At 36.6% G+C, this 16,664-nt stretch overlaps 1 protein-coding gene across 4 annotated transcripts in view; it reads left to right on the top strand.

The window, feature by feature from the left end:
- Positions 1-2,109: 2,109 nt before the first annotated feature.
- The window catches only part of LOC306850277 (disheveled-associated activator of morphogenesis 1-like), a 46,225-nt gene continuing 31,670 nt past the window's right edge, over positions 2,110-16,664 (top strand). For 2 of the 4 annotated variants that reach the window (XM_079385824.1, XM_079385826.1), the window contains exon 1: positions 2,110-2,190. The gene's annotated coding sequence lies outside the window, so the exon portion shown is untranslated. Of the gene's footprint in view, positions 2,191-12,115; positions 12,473-16,664 lie in introns of those variants that run through there. The other 2 variants (XM_079385825.1, XM_079385827.1) reach the window with 1 other exon arrangement.

Below are 16,664 nucleotides of genomic sequence, written 5' to 3' on the forward strand. Positions count from 1 at the left end.
CAAGCTGAAAATCCTGGCTGCTCTTTTCCATATAATGAAAGTGAAGGATGAGACTGTCACAGCCTAAAAATTCACAGGAAAAGATGATGCATATAAACCCAGGTTTGATGTCAGATGCCATTTTTTCTTGCATGTCTCTTTGTTAATGGCACACTTGGTGTAACCTATTTTGATCTAAATTATTTCAGTGTGAACAGGCAAAGTTCATACTAAAGTTCAACAGGCATACCGTCTGTTCTTAACATAATGGCTTCAGAAGGCATAGAATACAGCGCACAAAATGTATAGATTTGCTTTATATCATTTTTGGAGCTCAACAGCCTCTTTTCACTTTCATTGAATGGAAAAGAGCAGCCTGGACATTCACCATTGCAATCACAGTAATAAATTACATTTTAAAACAGTTATTTTTTACAATATATTTTTACTGTATTTTTTGTCAAGTAAATGCAGCTTTTGTGACCATAAGAGATTTCTTTAAAAAATACACTGATCCAAAATGTCTCAGTATTTGTTGCAGTTTGCTGGGATTTTGTAACGAATTATGCTCAGAATCAGTAATTACAGTGTTAGTTTAAGGGTCAAACAGGCGTTATATAGATAAATCATGTAATCCAGACAGAATTAGGATTGAATCCTTCTGGTTTAAGCAGTTTGAAAGAGCAGTTTGTTTGGAGCTGCTTATAGAGAGCATAGACTTGTTCCCATTAGTTTCTGTGCAAGTAACGATATGCAGACCTGGGCTGCTTAAATATTTACACACCTCTAATGCTCTCGGCCTAGTCCTTAGAAGTGCTGCCCTAAACAGACTGTCCTTCCAACCATGACGGCTCTAGTCTGGCGTACTGACTCTGAGCTGAAGTGAAAGGAACAGCTTTGGCTTCTGAAAAGACATTTACTGACTGCCAAGACAATGAGGCACGTTGAAAGCCAAGTTACGTGTCCTTAGTGAGTTTTTAGGACTAAAGATCTGTTGCCAAAATAGCTGAAAGAGAGATAGTGATTATGTACAGTTGTAGCAGGGAGTGGAGACAGAAACAGTATGACACTTTTGTTTAAATAAAAATAGAAATAAAAGATGTGGAAAGTTTGCAAACACTTGTTTCTCTTACGCATTAGGTCTATAGACTTTGCTTTTCTATGAAATATGAGATATTTTTATGAAACTTGCAAGTTAATTGTATTATTACAATATTTACCCCAGATATAAGAACAACAACAATAATATATACACAGTGTATTAGCTATATAAGTCACCAGGACATATAGTAATAATAATAATAAATAACAATAACAATAAGACAACACTATAATTAAAAATAAAAATAAAACTCTCATGTTTAGAGAGGAACTCTGGTGAGTCCTAATTTTTTTCTACTAACATTGATTCCTAGAAACAAATTAGAGCAGGCAGTATTTCTGCTATTGTAGTTTTTGGGAATTAAATTTTGATCATGGGTTAGTGTGGCCCCATGTCCCAATCTCCATCACCAGCTGCACCATGTCTGTAATTCCACCAGACAGCCCACCATGTACAATCATTCCCATAATCCTCTGTAAGTCTGTCTGTGGCCTGCTTTTGCCTAAATGAATCCTATAGATCTCTTCCCTCGATTGCTTTTAAGTGCAATGAGTGCTACATTGAGCCTGACGGGATGTATACAAAGAGTTTTGGGATAGTCTATTAATGGGACATCAGTGTTCAATTGTTATTTCATGCATAAAAAAATAAAATTAATATTCTTCATTTGTATTGTTTTATGTGTTATGACGTTTACATCTTGACTCATTGCGCACCATGCTTCTGATCATCGCATTAGAATTTACATCTTATTGTAGGCTAATAATTTATGATTTGAGTAAGTTACTCATCGATCTTTTAATCTTTTATTTTACAATTAAAATAAATAAATAAAATAATAATTTACAGCTTGTCTATTTTTTTTTATCTATCTATGGGAATTGCATGTCAATAAATATTTTTTCATCGAGCTTTCGCTCATCTTCGTTTTCTAACTACATTTCCCATGTAAACATGCGCGCCATCGTTTGCGCATGCGCACTGACGCCAAGCCCCAATCCTAAATGGGATGACGTCACCCGCCTGTCGGATCGTGCTGTATTGTTGCACAGCGGAATGAGAGCGCACGAGCCCAGAGCGTTTGCGGGGAGGATGGGACTGTTTACAAGGTAACTTCTCAATCTCAGACCTCAAACTGACAGCTATATGACACGTCCAGAAAAACAAATAGTATAAATACTGCCGACTTTGGACTTCTTTTGAAGTGATTTGGCTTTAAAGGGTGGGCCATAGAGATGCATGCAAAATTGGAGGTCGAATTTATAATTTATAAAACAAATGTTTTCTTTTTCGATGCGTTTGTTTGTATCGAACCCCTGTCTGTTTGTGATTATTTGATCTAGTTCACTTCAGAAACTACACTTCATAGTGTTTTACTTTAGTCTACTTACCAACTCATGACAGTTTGATACAATGTTGCCATTTAAAACTCATTTACACGCTAGATTTACTTCAGTTTTACCAGATGTTTTACTACAGCTCATGAAGGACAAAGGGAAGTTAATGAGTAACCGAATGAAGATCTACTTTTCTTGCACGGCAGTAGAAATGCTTATTGAAAAAAAAAAAGAAATGTTTTACGAAGTGAAACCTAAAATATCAGGAGCAAGACGGTGTTTATTCTCAACAGAAGTTTAGTGCACTGGAGCACAGTGATTGTTAGTAACTTGTGGTCTTGATGATGGAGTATGCATTGGTTTTGGGCGCATTTGTTGTAGTTTTTCTCCTGGGTTGATTCTGTGGTTGTTGAGGACAAAACTGAGGCCATGGTGTTCTTTGGAATATGATCTGATCCATGAAGACCTTATGCCTTTTATGGCATTTGGACTTATAGATTTGAGGTCATGTAGTAATATGTTTGTGTTCTGCTAAAAAAAAAAAGTCAAAGTTCACATTTAGTAGATGCATGCATCTAATCTTTGTCTTTCTTTTTTGGAAAAAGGAGCAAACATATTTCTACTATCCAATTTTTTGTCCAGTAAAAGGAATTGTTTACCCAAAAATGAAAATTTGCTGAATTTATTCAACATCGGTCCATTCAAGATGTAGATGAATTAGTTTCTTCATCAGAACAAATTTGGTGAAATTATGCATTACATCATTCGCTCACAAGTAGATCCTCTGCAGTGAATGGGTGCCGTCAGAACAGCTGATAAAAATCCACACAATTTCAGGCCATCAGTTATCTTGTGAAGAGAAAAGCTGTGTGTTTGTAAGAAGCAAATCCATTATTAAGGTGTTTTAACTTTAAACTGTTGCTTCTGGCTAAAATATTATCATACTGACGGCACCCATTCACTGCAGAAGATCCATTGGTGAGCAAGTGATGTAATAATGTTCCAGTGAAGAAACAAACGTATCTACATCTTGGATGACGTGAAGGTGAGTGGACTTTCAGCAAAATTTCATTTCTGGGTTAACTATTACTTTAAATCTTCTCTCAGATTCAAACTTCCTTCCTTCAAAAGGAAATATGTCAATTTGACAAGAAAGACGGCTTGTCAAGCAATTTCATGGAGTCTTTTAAATGCCGTAGCTTCACCACAAAGATCATAGACTGATACTGAAGCTGTGTGGGGTCTGTTTCCTGATGGTTTGGAGGATTTAATTAATCCTCCTTGGAAATGTGTGATTATTTTCTCCTTTGTCATTAATTTCACTCAAAGGAGAACAATTATGCATTTGGTAACGTCTGCACGCAATCCACCTCAACATTTTAAATTATTGCAATAGCAAGTAGTTATAGCATTCTTCTATGATCAAGCTCACAAGCACAGACTTGCAGCGACAGTAAGTATTAAAGCAAAGAAGCATCTGACCGAAATTGCTTTGTTCGCTCATGGATCTAATGTAGGTTCATTCGCATCGAAAATCATTGCCACATTCCTTTATATCCTCGACTGCTCATCCAGGGCCGTTTGACCTTATTAATTTGTTGCACAGTGTTCAGCATCTCTTGTTTAGTCACACCTCTGTTTAGTGCTTAACATGCTGGGCAATAAGCCAAATCCCTCCAGCATGGCCCAGAATTGCATGCCTGCAGTATTTGTCTTTTAGTTTTTGGGAGAGGGTTGGTAGTTTATGTGAATGGTGTGTGTGTCGTGCACAGCAATGAGAGTTTGTTTTGCCTTATTGGGGAGGCTGGTAGAGATGCTGACATTAGACGTGTAGGAGATGTCTTTAATTACCGAGATGGGGTCACATTGACACATCTGCAGTGTCTCAGTGCTAGAGAATGCCAAAGTAGCGCCAAGACTTGATACCGGGACTTCTTTCAGAGTGCAACCGATACCAGACGCAAGACTCCACCCTCCGCATGGGCTCTGCCTCTGAGCTAATCTGGTTAAGTGTTTTTTTTAGGTTTTAAGTGGCGTTTGTGTAGTTTCTGTGTCTCCCGAGTGCATAATGTATGATGAAATATGTTGTAAATAGAAAGACACGTAATATGTCTGCTATTGTGGGGTTTGGAGCTGTTTTAGTTTTGCTGTGTGTACAGAATTGAAAGTAAGAGAAGGACGAGTCGGTTAGGATATTCTGGTCTAATTATCACATGCTCTTGTTGCTTTGATAAGATAAGAAACCATAATCTTGTTTCAAGTTTGAAGACAACACTCAAAACCCTCAAGCCCATGACAACTCCTCTGTTGTATCCATGGCAACAGAGATGTCTTTAAAGCACTGTGAAGGATGTCTCTAGTTTGTCTAAAGTGCTATGCTGTACACCTTTTATTGTTTTTTTGTGTTTTTTCCCAGTTTGATATTCTCTGTTTGTCACATCTACCCTAGGTCATTTTAAAAGATTTTGCATTGTGATATTTTCATATTTTCAATTAAGCACAATTTCCCCCTAAATTTCATTACATTAATGCAAAAAATATTTCTCATTACTATAATAGAATAAAAAATTGAAGTACTATAACCAGTAATCCATGATGGCTTTTAATAACATTATACAAATGACAATTTATACAATACAGTTACAATATTCTAATATTTCAATTTTATTAAATTTTTTGTAAAACAATATAATAGTGGAGGGGGGAAATATTGTATTTTAAAATATATATTATCCTAAATTATGATATAATATTTTATTATAAAACAATATATTCTAAAATATTCTATTAGAATATTATTGCATTATGCTGTATAAATCACCAATTATTATATTAAATGAAATCTGATGTAATCATTGGTGAATCTCTCCTGAATTTGAGAATTTTTGTAGATTGTATTAAAATATTTTATGATTTTATTAGCACTGTTGTTGTTACTTTTTGTATAGTTTTTGTATAGTGATTGTTTCTCAAGCAAACGTTATGTTATTGTAAATGATGTATTGAAACGATACTGTTCATGTTTCCATGAATATAGCAATTGTTGCTGATAAAGCGTTAAAACATAAATAAATAATTAAATTAACAAACAAACATTGATTTATACAGCATAATGCAATGATGATATTTTAATTAAATACATTTTTTTTTATTTCATATTAGAATTTAATATCATTTTTTTATATTCTATATTAGAATATATACATTACAATTACAATGTTGATATTTATTTATTTATTTATTAATTTATAAGAAAAAGGACTTAAAAATAATTAAATAAATGCAAATAAAATTTTTTTTTCTTTTGATTCAGTGGTTAAATATGACCCATATTTTAATTTCATTATGAGCAAACTTTATATATTGTCATTGTAAAGACACCCTCTATTTGTTTTCCTTTCCATCTGTTTTATCAGTGGTGTCTTGAACGTCGATTAGTGCTGGTGCCAGCCTCTTCTTCGTCAGGTGGTGTTTGACTTGTACTGCACTGCACAAGCCTGCAGAATTAGTCGACTAGTGTGTGTGCGTGTGTGTGGATGTGCCTCAGGGTTTGTGCGACTCGGATAAAGGAGGTGTTCTGGGAGGCCTATCCCAGCTCTGTCCAGTGTAGTGGAACAAAAGCCCAGTGTAGCTGTTTAAATTTGCCATTCTCTCCTGGATAAAACTCAGACAATGCTCTGATCTCATGTTATTCATGTTACAGTCTTGCTTGGCACCCCAGTGCTCCAACAAGCATTGGTAGGGGCTCTCAGGATCGGCGGGGGACACACATACCATTGAACCAATACGTCCTTTTTACAGGTTCCGGTAGTATCAAGCATTGTCACATCTCATGGCATCCTGTTGCAATCTACAACTGACACAAGAGCTAACATTCCTTAATGGAGATCAACTAAATGTCTGCCTTTGACGGTACAGTTTGTCTGGTATTCATGAAGGTTCCTTGCTGTATAAGTATTCCCGGATACAGTATGTAGACTTTGAGCTTGACGGAGAGTGGAATGGTGCCAGTTTAGATAAACAAAATCCAAAGCCATTTCCAAATTAGGCAAAAATGGCAAGGGCCAATCTAATATTTACACAGGACAGGTGTACAACATAACTTTTCAGAGCATGTAGTATTGATAGTTAGTTATATTTGATAAAATTCAACCATGAAACCATTCATTTTGCTTTTGTAAAAAATAAGTAGTCATTTAATACTGAATTGTTATCCTAAGCCAGGGGTTTTCAAGCTTTCTGATGCCAAAAACCCTCAGAGACGCATTGCATAAAGACCCATTGATACTGTTTATTTTATTTTCTTTTTCTTTTTCTTTTTTTTTTTGATTATTAGGGCAGCTGAGAGATTTTATTTTATTTTCTGTGGGAGCAGCCAAAAGTAAGTGAGGTTTAAAAAAAAAATGTAGCCTCTTTATTTCAATTTTTCCACTTTTCCACTTTTTTGATCCATTGTTAGGGCAGCTGAGATATTTTATTTCATTTTCATTTCATTTCATTTCTGCACTATTCTTCTTATCCAGTTAGAAAACCCCTGTCCTTTAGCATCAGTGACACATGGGGAAGTGTGACGTAGTTACGAAGTGGGTTTTAAGTAATGGATTCAGCAGATGGAGAAGGTGGCGGGCAACAGCCATTGTCCTTTGAATCCACATCAGAGGCTCGAGTAGTTTACCGAAGCAGCAGAAACGATGTAGCCTTGAACTCCACTTACACCAGGAAGACAATTAATACGCTTGGGGATTGAAACAAAGATGTTTTGGAGGTCATTGTATTCGAGAACTGAGGGCGCACTAGGTAGCTTTGCAGAAGGGAATGCCTGCGACCTGCCAGCATTAACTAAACATTTCAGTGGGCCATGAAATGTGTGCAAATGTGGGTTTAGCTTAAGTGGAGATGCAAGTTCTGAACAAGACCGCTGAGGGTGAAAATGCAATCAAGTCTGAAGGTCTCTAATTGGCTCTGGGTTGGTGCCGGCACATGCAGTAGGGCGTTTCCAAACAGTAGCCAGTGGCAGGGGGAATTTTATTGCCCTTTTTGTTACCAGGGTGAACCAGTATGCTGCTTCGGGTTTGGCAATGACTAGAAGCCCTTTGGGGCGCACATTAGAGCAATAATGGTGGGGAAAACTGACTACATTTGTCCTGCGGCATGGAAGAAAGGCCACAGAGCTCTCAGCTTCATCCCCTCGACTACGGACAAAAGTAAGACTGTTTGTGCTGCCATTCTTGCCAGAACTGTTTTTGAAAAAACTAACTATTTAGTCACTTTCTGCTGTATTTAATGAGGCCGATAATAGTTGCGGTAGGGTTAGGGAATGCTGGGTCATGTCTCTAACTTAATTATTTCCATGTTAGCTACCACTAGCTGTCAGACTTGATGGTTAAATGGTGCTTGTCAACACTGGCTGTCATATATAGCTATATGTTTAAATAAATCACAGGTTGTTTCTAAAGGGTGAGGTTCTGAGTTGTCACACCTTGAATTCATCCGCCTGTGTGTGGGACACACCTATAATGGGAAAAAATGTTTCCTTCATGGACCAAAACATTGACTATATTGTCCATAAAATATTAGACATTTGATTTGTAGGAAAAAAGGTGGGATTTATTTGAATGTAAGGCTCCGACTGCTTTGGATTAGAGTTGAATCACCGGTTTGGACTGGCTGCTGCGTTTTCAAGATCTTCCTGGCACGTTTTTTGGTTAGAATTTGACTTTTTCTGTTTGGACAGTGACTTTGTGCTTGTTTCTATTTTGAGGAAACAGAATATCCCTTCTTTTATGGCCGCAAAAGAGTTTTTTGCTGTGTAATGAGTGAGTGTGTTGATATGACACATCTGGCCTTTTGTAACCTTTTACTTTTCCAATTATGATTTATCCAAGCTTTTATCCATTCCATCATAAGAGATTTTTGGCCAAAGGGAATGGTGATATTTCTTCACTTTGTTCGAGTATTTTGAAAGGAGCAGGGAGGTTATTCTGGGATAATCTGGGGGAAGGTCGGTGGTGGAATAACCCTCTAATGTGTGGTCATGCTATAAACACTTTCCCATAGGCCCATGGGTCGTGATGCACATCCTGTCATCAGGCACACCCATTTCCCACACCCGTCTCTATACCTTATAGTCTGAGGGTGTGAGAAATCCCTCAGAGAGGACACGGCTGTATGTTTTCTCTCTGAAAGTTTACTCAAGACACACCTTACGCTTGAAGAATCAGATCAAGTTTGTGTGTTTGAATCTGGTCAAATGCTGTGCATTTTGCGATGCCCTGACAGAAGACAGAACATACAAACATTGAAATAGTTTCCCCTTGTCAAGGTGCAGGAGTTCAAGTATGTTGAGGGGTAATGAAAGGCTGGTCCTGTGCTGTGGAAGTGCAAAAGGTCAGCAATTTATTTTATTTTGCAATGAATAATAACATTTAATGCTGATATGACAGTAAAATAAATATAGTTAAATTACAGTGCTTGCATGGTAAGCATGTAAACAACTGGCAATTTTAAAATCTCATCTAAATTAAATTCATTTTATTTATTTTTTTAAATAAGCTCATAATGTTTCATTGTTATCAGATTTTTGTTGTACATTTAAATGCACAAAATTTGTGTTTAAAAAACTTTTATACTTTTTAAAAAATGTATTAAATTATGAATTTGCAACACTTGTTGCATTATTAGAATAATATATGATATTGTAATAATATTGCATTCTGAATTGCAATTGATATTTCTTACATGTTTTTGCATACAGAATGTCATCTACACTGCATAGGCATAAAAACCACATTATGTGTTGATAAACAGCTGATAGAGAAAGCGATGCGTCTCTGTGGCTTTTTAACCAGTGCATTAATGAGCATATTTTGTTGCTTTGACAGCACTGCTGTTTCCTTCAAGAAATGCGGTTGTAGAGAGATTCCAATATAGAACCAAGATATTACAAATAGATTGTTCTATTAAAAAAAATTAATGTTAACAAAATTGGCATAGATTCTGACCTCAGATGGCAGCGATTGTTGTGCTGATGCAGTGAAGTCAATCTATTTGTCTGCTCCACTGATGCAAAGGGAAAAGTTCATGATCAATAATTGCTGTCGACAGACATACATCACCATTAGCAGTGCTCACACTTCCTGACTATGACCCTAACCTGACCTCGGTGACCTCTGCTCAGCATAGAAGAGGAAAGAGCCAGATGCACTCTGGTTCGTGTCCTTTAAACACAGGAAATTTGATCTTCTCTTGAAAACCAAGGCTTTCATTATTTCTTCCAAGTAGTATTCTGGGAAAATAATGGCATTTCATATCTGAAACGGAGTGCTCTAGGAATGCAACCAGACATTGTGTACATGTTTTTGTGTGCGTCTGTGTGTAAGTACAGCTTATTGGATGATGGTGATCAATTGAATGACTTTAACTAGTGATTAATCAGTTGCTGAGTGATATGGCTGATGTTAACTGTGAATGATCAATCGGTGTTTGTTAAGATACAGTATGTGACCAGACATCATCTGTGCGAGTGTCAGTTTAAGTCAACATAAGTCACACATGTTCTTGGTCTTATTTTGGATTGTTAGCAGTGCATGCTATTAAGAAAAAAAATCTTTAAATAAAATTGAATAACTTGGTCAGGCTCTGAAACAACTTTCTTTTTCAGCTGGTGAAGGCTTACCAGTAGCTGTTCAATGTCTATAACCAATATTGACAGCATTCTCATCAAGGCCTAGCTCCATTTTGGTATGAAGTGACTTTCACACTTTAATCAGTCCATTTTTACTCAAAAACGCCATTACAGAATTTTTTATTGTTGTTGCAGATGCTGTATCTTGTCAAATTGAATGTGTTTGAAATCAGTACCAAAATGTTTGAATTATTTATTTGCCTGAAAAGGCCTATTTGCTTAAAACGCCTGAGAGCTTATAGTGCTTTGCTACAGAAGGTCAGAAATATTTCCAAAAAATTGAAATAATCACTAACATATCTGCAGTAAAGATGTTCTGTGACAGCTGTTCGGCTTTTTAATCGTCCTCTCCAGCTGTGTTTCTAAGCCAAAGCTTTGTAAACTGTTAATAGACAGAAGGCATTCAGAATTATGAGCATTTCAAATCAAGTCTTGCAAAATCTGCATTAACTTGTTTACTATCTTCACTGCACCCACTTTAACAAAAGCAAGCTTTATTTGTAGGCACGCAGAGAAAGCTAGTAAAGAAAACATCTTTATTTGTGGGGATTTGTACTTTGTTGACAGTGTAAGCTAGTTTATTAGGATTATAAATGGTTTAAGCAGTTTAAACGACATTTTTATGTTTTCTGAAGCATATGTGTGCTGCTTGTTTGCATTAAACTTGCCACCACGATGTGTGTTGCTATGTGGTTTCTAAGTTGTTCTGAATTTGTTTTGGCACATTGCTGTGTTCTGTCTGTCTTCCAATATCATATTGGAACAGTAAAGATAAAATTGCTCTGTTGGCTGTGGAGTCGACACATTTGCAAATATGATTAAAAGATGAATATGAGACAAAACTACAAAATGTCACATTTTATTATTAGCCGTTTCAACACATACATGTTTTACCAAATAAAAAGAACAGCACTTTTAGAGTTCATCCCACTCATTGATGTGAGCATAAGTATTGGGACAGTTGAACATAAGGCAGATATAAGAGATTAAAAGCTATTATTTAGTTGCAGATCCCTTGCACACAATCACAGCAGTGAGTCTGTGACCCATAGACATCACCAGACTCTTGCTCTCATCCTTTGAAATACTTTTCCCAGCCTTTAATGCAGCCAACTTAAATTGTTGCTTGTTTTGGGGAGTTTCTGCCTTTACTCTCCTCTTCAGCTGGTGAAATTCATGTTCAATCGGATTTAAATCTGGAGATTGACTTGGGCAATCTAAGACTTTCCATTTCTTTGCCCTTATAAATTCCTTGACTCAACTAGCAGGGTGTTTTGGGTCATTGTCCTGATGCAATCTGGTGGCATTTTCTTGAATATTGATAGGCAAGATGGTTTTGTACCCTTCCAAATTCATTCTGCTACTGTCATCATACATTAAGTCATCAGTAAAGTTGAGAGGGCCTGTTCCAGAGACAGCCATGCATGCCCATGCCATGAAACCACCTCCACCATGCTTTACAGATGAGGCTGTATGCTTGGGATCATTTGCAGTTCCCTTTTTTTCTCCATATTTTTGCTTTCCCGTCACTTAGATAAGGGTTCATCTTTGTCTCATCGGTCCATAAACACAGTTCTAAAACTCTTCTGAACTTCTTAGCTGGTAAAACTTCTATGCGTCGAATCACCCAATTAATAAAATGTGATATTCTGTAGTTTTATCTCCTATTCATCTTTTAATCATATTTGTAAATGTGTGGACTCCACAGCCAACAGAGCAATTTTTTCTTTACTGCTCCAATACTTTTGGAGGGCACTGTATATATATATATATATATATATACAGTATAGCTGTATTTCAAATAAAAATAATGCTAGACTGGTGATTTGTTCGGTAATCCATGTTATTGTTTTTCTTTTTGTTTTTGTTCACTCTAACATCAGATCTATTTGTTACTGTACACTTGTCAGCTCTCTGATTATGGGTGGAGTCAAACTCAATGCAATCTCTCTTATTTCCCTCCCATTGCACAGTGCAGAAAGGAGGTGTGGCATACAGGAAGAGGGCGGTCCCAGTCAGACCGGGAACATCTGTCTGAGTGCGTGTGTGTGGATGGTGCACTTATTCAGACGCTGAGCTCAGGCTTACAGTTGTAGTCATATATTAAAATATTCAGACTGCTTATACTGTAAATCCAGTGGAGAATTAAACCCGAGGCCGTGCTGTTTAGAAGACTCATTTTTTTGTGTTGATCTTGTGGAGTAGAGGGAGTTTCGCCTGCTATTTCAGGAGCAGATTTGATGGTGAGAGATGTATGAGCCGTTGCGGTCTGCGTGCTTCACACACCGCAGCGTTTAGGGCTGAGATCCACACAGCTCTCACTGCCTGGATTTCACGCGACGATGTTCTGTTGACGTGCCTTTCTGAGAGGTGAGCGTGCTGTCTTTTGATTTAGAGAAATCAAAATGTGAAGTCACTTTAACATTGATGTTTGAGGATGTTTGTCTCTGTTAGAGTTTGTTGTGTGGGTTGCCATGTGAAGATACATGGATCGCTGCCGATAAGCTTTATGCATACTTACCCTTTGGCCTCAGATGAACTGGTGTGTATGCTTTTGTCTTTTTTCATCCCAGGCCCCTAGCTAAGTGAGCTGGCTGACCTCATCTGAGGAAGTGTTATGAATGGAATGAGACTGGTGTGCATTTTTCCTGTGGGTGTGCCTAGTGACATAATTACATACATAATCAGCTATACATAAACAGCCTGTCTATGATTTATTCCTCTAATTTGTTACTGTCCTTTTTTATTTATGTGTGTCCATTTTGAATGTTCTGGGCCCGTATTCATGACACATTTTAGTGCTAAGAGTTGCTCCTAGTAAAAAATTCTAAGAAAATTCTTAGAAATGTGGGTGTTTCCTCTTAAAATTAAAGAAAAGATCCTAGTAAAGAAAAAAATGAAAGCATCTTAACCCTTAAAAGAGGTCTTAAGGTCCAAAATTGTTAGGAGTATGAACAAGGACTTTTAAGAGGCTTAAGAGTTTCTTTAGCAGTGGAGAAAATGGACGAAACATGAAGAGGGAGAAGAAATGTTGCACACAATGCATGACAGTGAGTTAATAAGACGCTACACATTAGCTTGTGCAGGGACCATGTTTGTGACCGATCTTATTAGAGACACACTAACAACTCTATAATATACCCTACTCAAGCGCTCTTTTATTTCCTTCTTGACAACCAACCAATCACAGCCTTCAAAAGAATGTGTCATTGCTAGCAACGGGGTCAGCCTTCTCACTAAGATAAAAGTTTTTGTCTTTTCCTCGCTCAGAGTTGCTCTCAGATTGGTCCTGAATCACTTTTAAGCTTAGACTCCTAGTTAGATATTTTTAAGCTAAATTAGGACCTCTCTAAAAGGATTCTTAGAATCTTTAGGAATACGGGCCCTGATCTGTTTTTGTTGGATGTAGGTCAGAGGTTAGACATCTATTTGTGTGTGTGTTTGTATACATGTTCACGTTTACTTCAATACTACACTCTTAAAAATAAAGTTTTTTTTATTGGCATGTTTGATTTGACACTCTTAAAAAGAAAGTTTTAAAAGGTGGGTTTTCACAGCGATGCCATGTGCACTTAAAAATAAAGGTTCTTTTTTTTGGCATTGATGGATCCATGAAGAACCTTTAACATCAATGAAACCATTAAAGATGCTTTATTGGGGGACAAGTTCTTTAGATTGTTAAAAAATGTTATTAACACTAAAAAATAGGTCTTTTATGAACTGTCAACTGAAAGTTTTTTTTGGAGGACCAAAAATTATTTTTTAATGGCATCACTGCAAAAAAAAAAAAAAAAAAAAAAAGAACCAAGATTTTGCTTCCCCACTAAGCCATTTTTTCAAAGTGTAAAGGACATTTTAAAACTCTCAAGAACCTTTTTCCATTATAAAGAACGTTTTGCTAAATGGAACGTTTCTATTGATGTTAAAGGTTCTGAACCATAAACACCAATAAAGAATGTTTATTTTTAAGAGTGCATGAACAACCTTTAGCATTCCTTTGGACAACAGGTACTTTATATTGGAAAAAGATTCTTTAGATTTTTCAAATCTTCTTGACATTTAAGAAGAAAAAATGGTTATTTTAAGAACTGCCCGAATGGTTCTATCAAAACCCCATTTGGAACCTTTACTTTTAAGAGTGTACGATAGTATTTTTGTCCTTTTTCAGTAGTGTGTTGCATTCTGATTACCACCATGTTGACATTTGGATGGTAGTTTACTTCCCGATAACCGCCGATACCTGTTGATGACCCTCCAGTAATAATTAATAACCAGTATCAGCATACGTGATTTGGTGTTTGCTCATCCAATCCCAGTTGAATTTGGGGAAGGTTGTTGTATACTCATCTTGACTGCTATCCCTAGTATTGTAGCCACGGGATAAGCACATGTAAAGCAGGCTGCCGAATCACAAACGCACCTGGCAACCGCAGACAGTATGCGTCTGCTGGATTATACTGGTTCTCTGGAGGAGTCTGACTCTGGGGAATCAGGCTTAAATGTGGCTTTGGAATGAAGTTAATGTGGGTCAGGGGTATGTGTTTTGACTCGTCTGCCTGATGGACAACATTTTTGCATATTTCCTCTCTAGTTGCCTTTCTTGTTTTCTCTAAATGCTCGGATCCCCTGAGGGGTGTGGTCTGTGACCCCTGTGGGACACCGTTGCTACTGTCCTGATGTTATTGATCACACATATAGTCCAGTTGAGCTTAAATGTGGCTATGCGGCATCCGGTATACACAACAAGGTTACTATTTATCTGACTTAACAGGAACATGGATAATGTTTACATGTGGGTGAATAATATGACTTGTTTTTGGCCATTTTTAGGTTATCTTACATGAATTTATTCATGCATAGATACGAGTCTTAATCTCTTTCTCTGTTAAATATTAAAAAACTTCCATAACAATTAAAACTTATATAATAATTTAAATCTGAATATACAAAACGTATACATTTGAAGGGGTAGTATTTATTTAATAATATTTTTTTTATGTTTTGTAAAATGAAAAATACAACTAAATATATGTAAACAGCTACACAACAAACAGTTACATTAGTTTTGTGTTTTATTGAATTTGATTTAATTTAAAATGGCTTTAAATGAATAAATATGAATTTTATGATAATTTAGACATTTAATCTTAATTTAACCAAGGAAATCGATATGACATATTTTGTAATTTGTCAGATCCAAATCAAACACTCGTGCACACACACATGCATGCACATGTTAAGTTTTGACATTTAATGACTTTTTTCCATTTGTGTTTGCGAATATCTTCCTTTACTGTTTTCTTGCTTCGTTTTACTTCATTTGTTCCATATATTTCATTTTGTTGTTACATAATGCAATTACTCTTTTCAAAACTATTTCTTTCAAAGCATTTGTTTACTAAAAGCTCTCATTAGCTTTTTCCATCTTGTTTACTTTCATGCTGGATGAATCTCGTGGTTGCACATGTCAATAACAGACTTAACATCACTTTGATTGGTTCAGCAGGGATCAATACTGTAACTTGCCATTAGGAACATTGGCTTGTGACAGCTGGATGACAGACCAAAGGCCAGAGTTTGTTTTCTAGACTGGCCTGAGAGCTGCACTGGATGACCTCCATTATGTAAACTCTAAAATGGAAACCCATTCGCTCTTCTGCAGGCCCACTGATCAAGGCTTCCAGAGTTATGGATTAGCTTTTAATGAGAGAGGCAGAAAATTACAGACAATGTCACAAGCCTGTGGAGCTGTTGGTTTAGTGGTAGTTTCATGACTGCGTTTGATATCAGAGCACTGATGATGATGGATTATTTTCCACGCAGATGACACGGGCACAAAATTAATGGCACTGCGGGAGAAAATGTCACAGAGGAAATAAGGAAAGACAGACTAACAGCCACACGCTCATTAGATTATTCAGTGAGGTCTGTTGAGGTCTGGTGTTGAAGTGCTGTTGTCTTCCTCAGGGAAAGAGCTCTTTAGGTCATATCCTGGAAGAGATATGACTGCTGGCTACATCATGGGACCTCAAAATCCTGCTTCATCTGTCCACACAATTGCTGTGCAATTATGTTGTTATGGAGCTCCAGTGCTTGAGTGATGTTTGCTCTGGGATGCATACATTAGTGTTGGTTTGGTTTAAAGGCACAGTGTCTTTGCAGGCCTTCACCGTGCTCTTTGCGATCAACTAGCATTAGTATGCACTTTTCAGAAGTTTGGGGTTGTAATATTTTGCAACATTAATACAATTTAAAATATCTATTCTAATAAGTATTAAAATGTTTTTTTTTATCTGATTTCAGAGCTGAATTTTAGCAGCCATTACTCCAGTCTTTGGAGTCATGATCCTTCAGAAACGCTGATTTGGTGTTAAAAAACAAAACAAAAACATTTGTTATTTTGATTGATATAACAATGCCTTTACTGTCACTGTCAATTTAATACATGCATGATGACTAAAATAATTAATTGAGATAAATATATATATATTGTTACTTTAACTGGTGCTGTTGTTTAATACGTAGGCCTACATATAAACATTTGTATACCTTCTTACAACCT

The sequence above is a fragment of the Barbus barbus genome, assembly GCF_936440315.1.
Source record: "Barbus barbus genome assembly, chromosome: 30".
Lineage (NCBI taxonomy): Eukaryota > Metazoa > Chordata > Actinopteri > Cypriniformes > Cyprinidae > Barbus > Barbus barbus.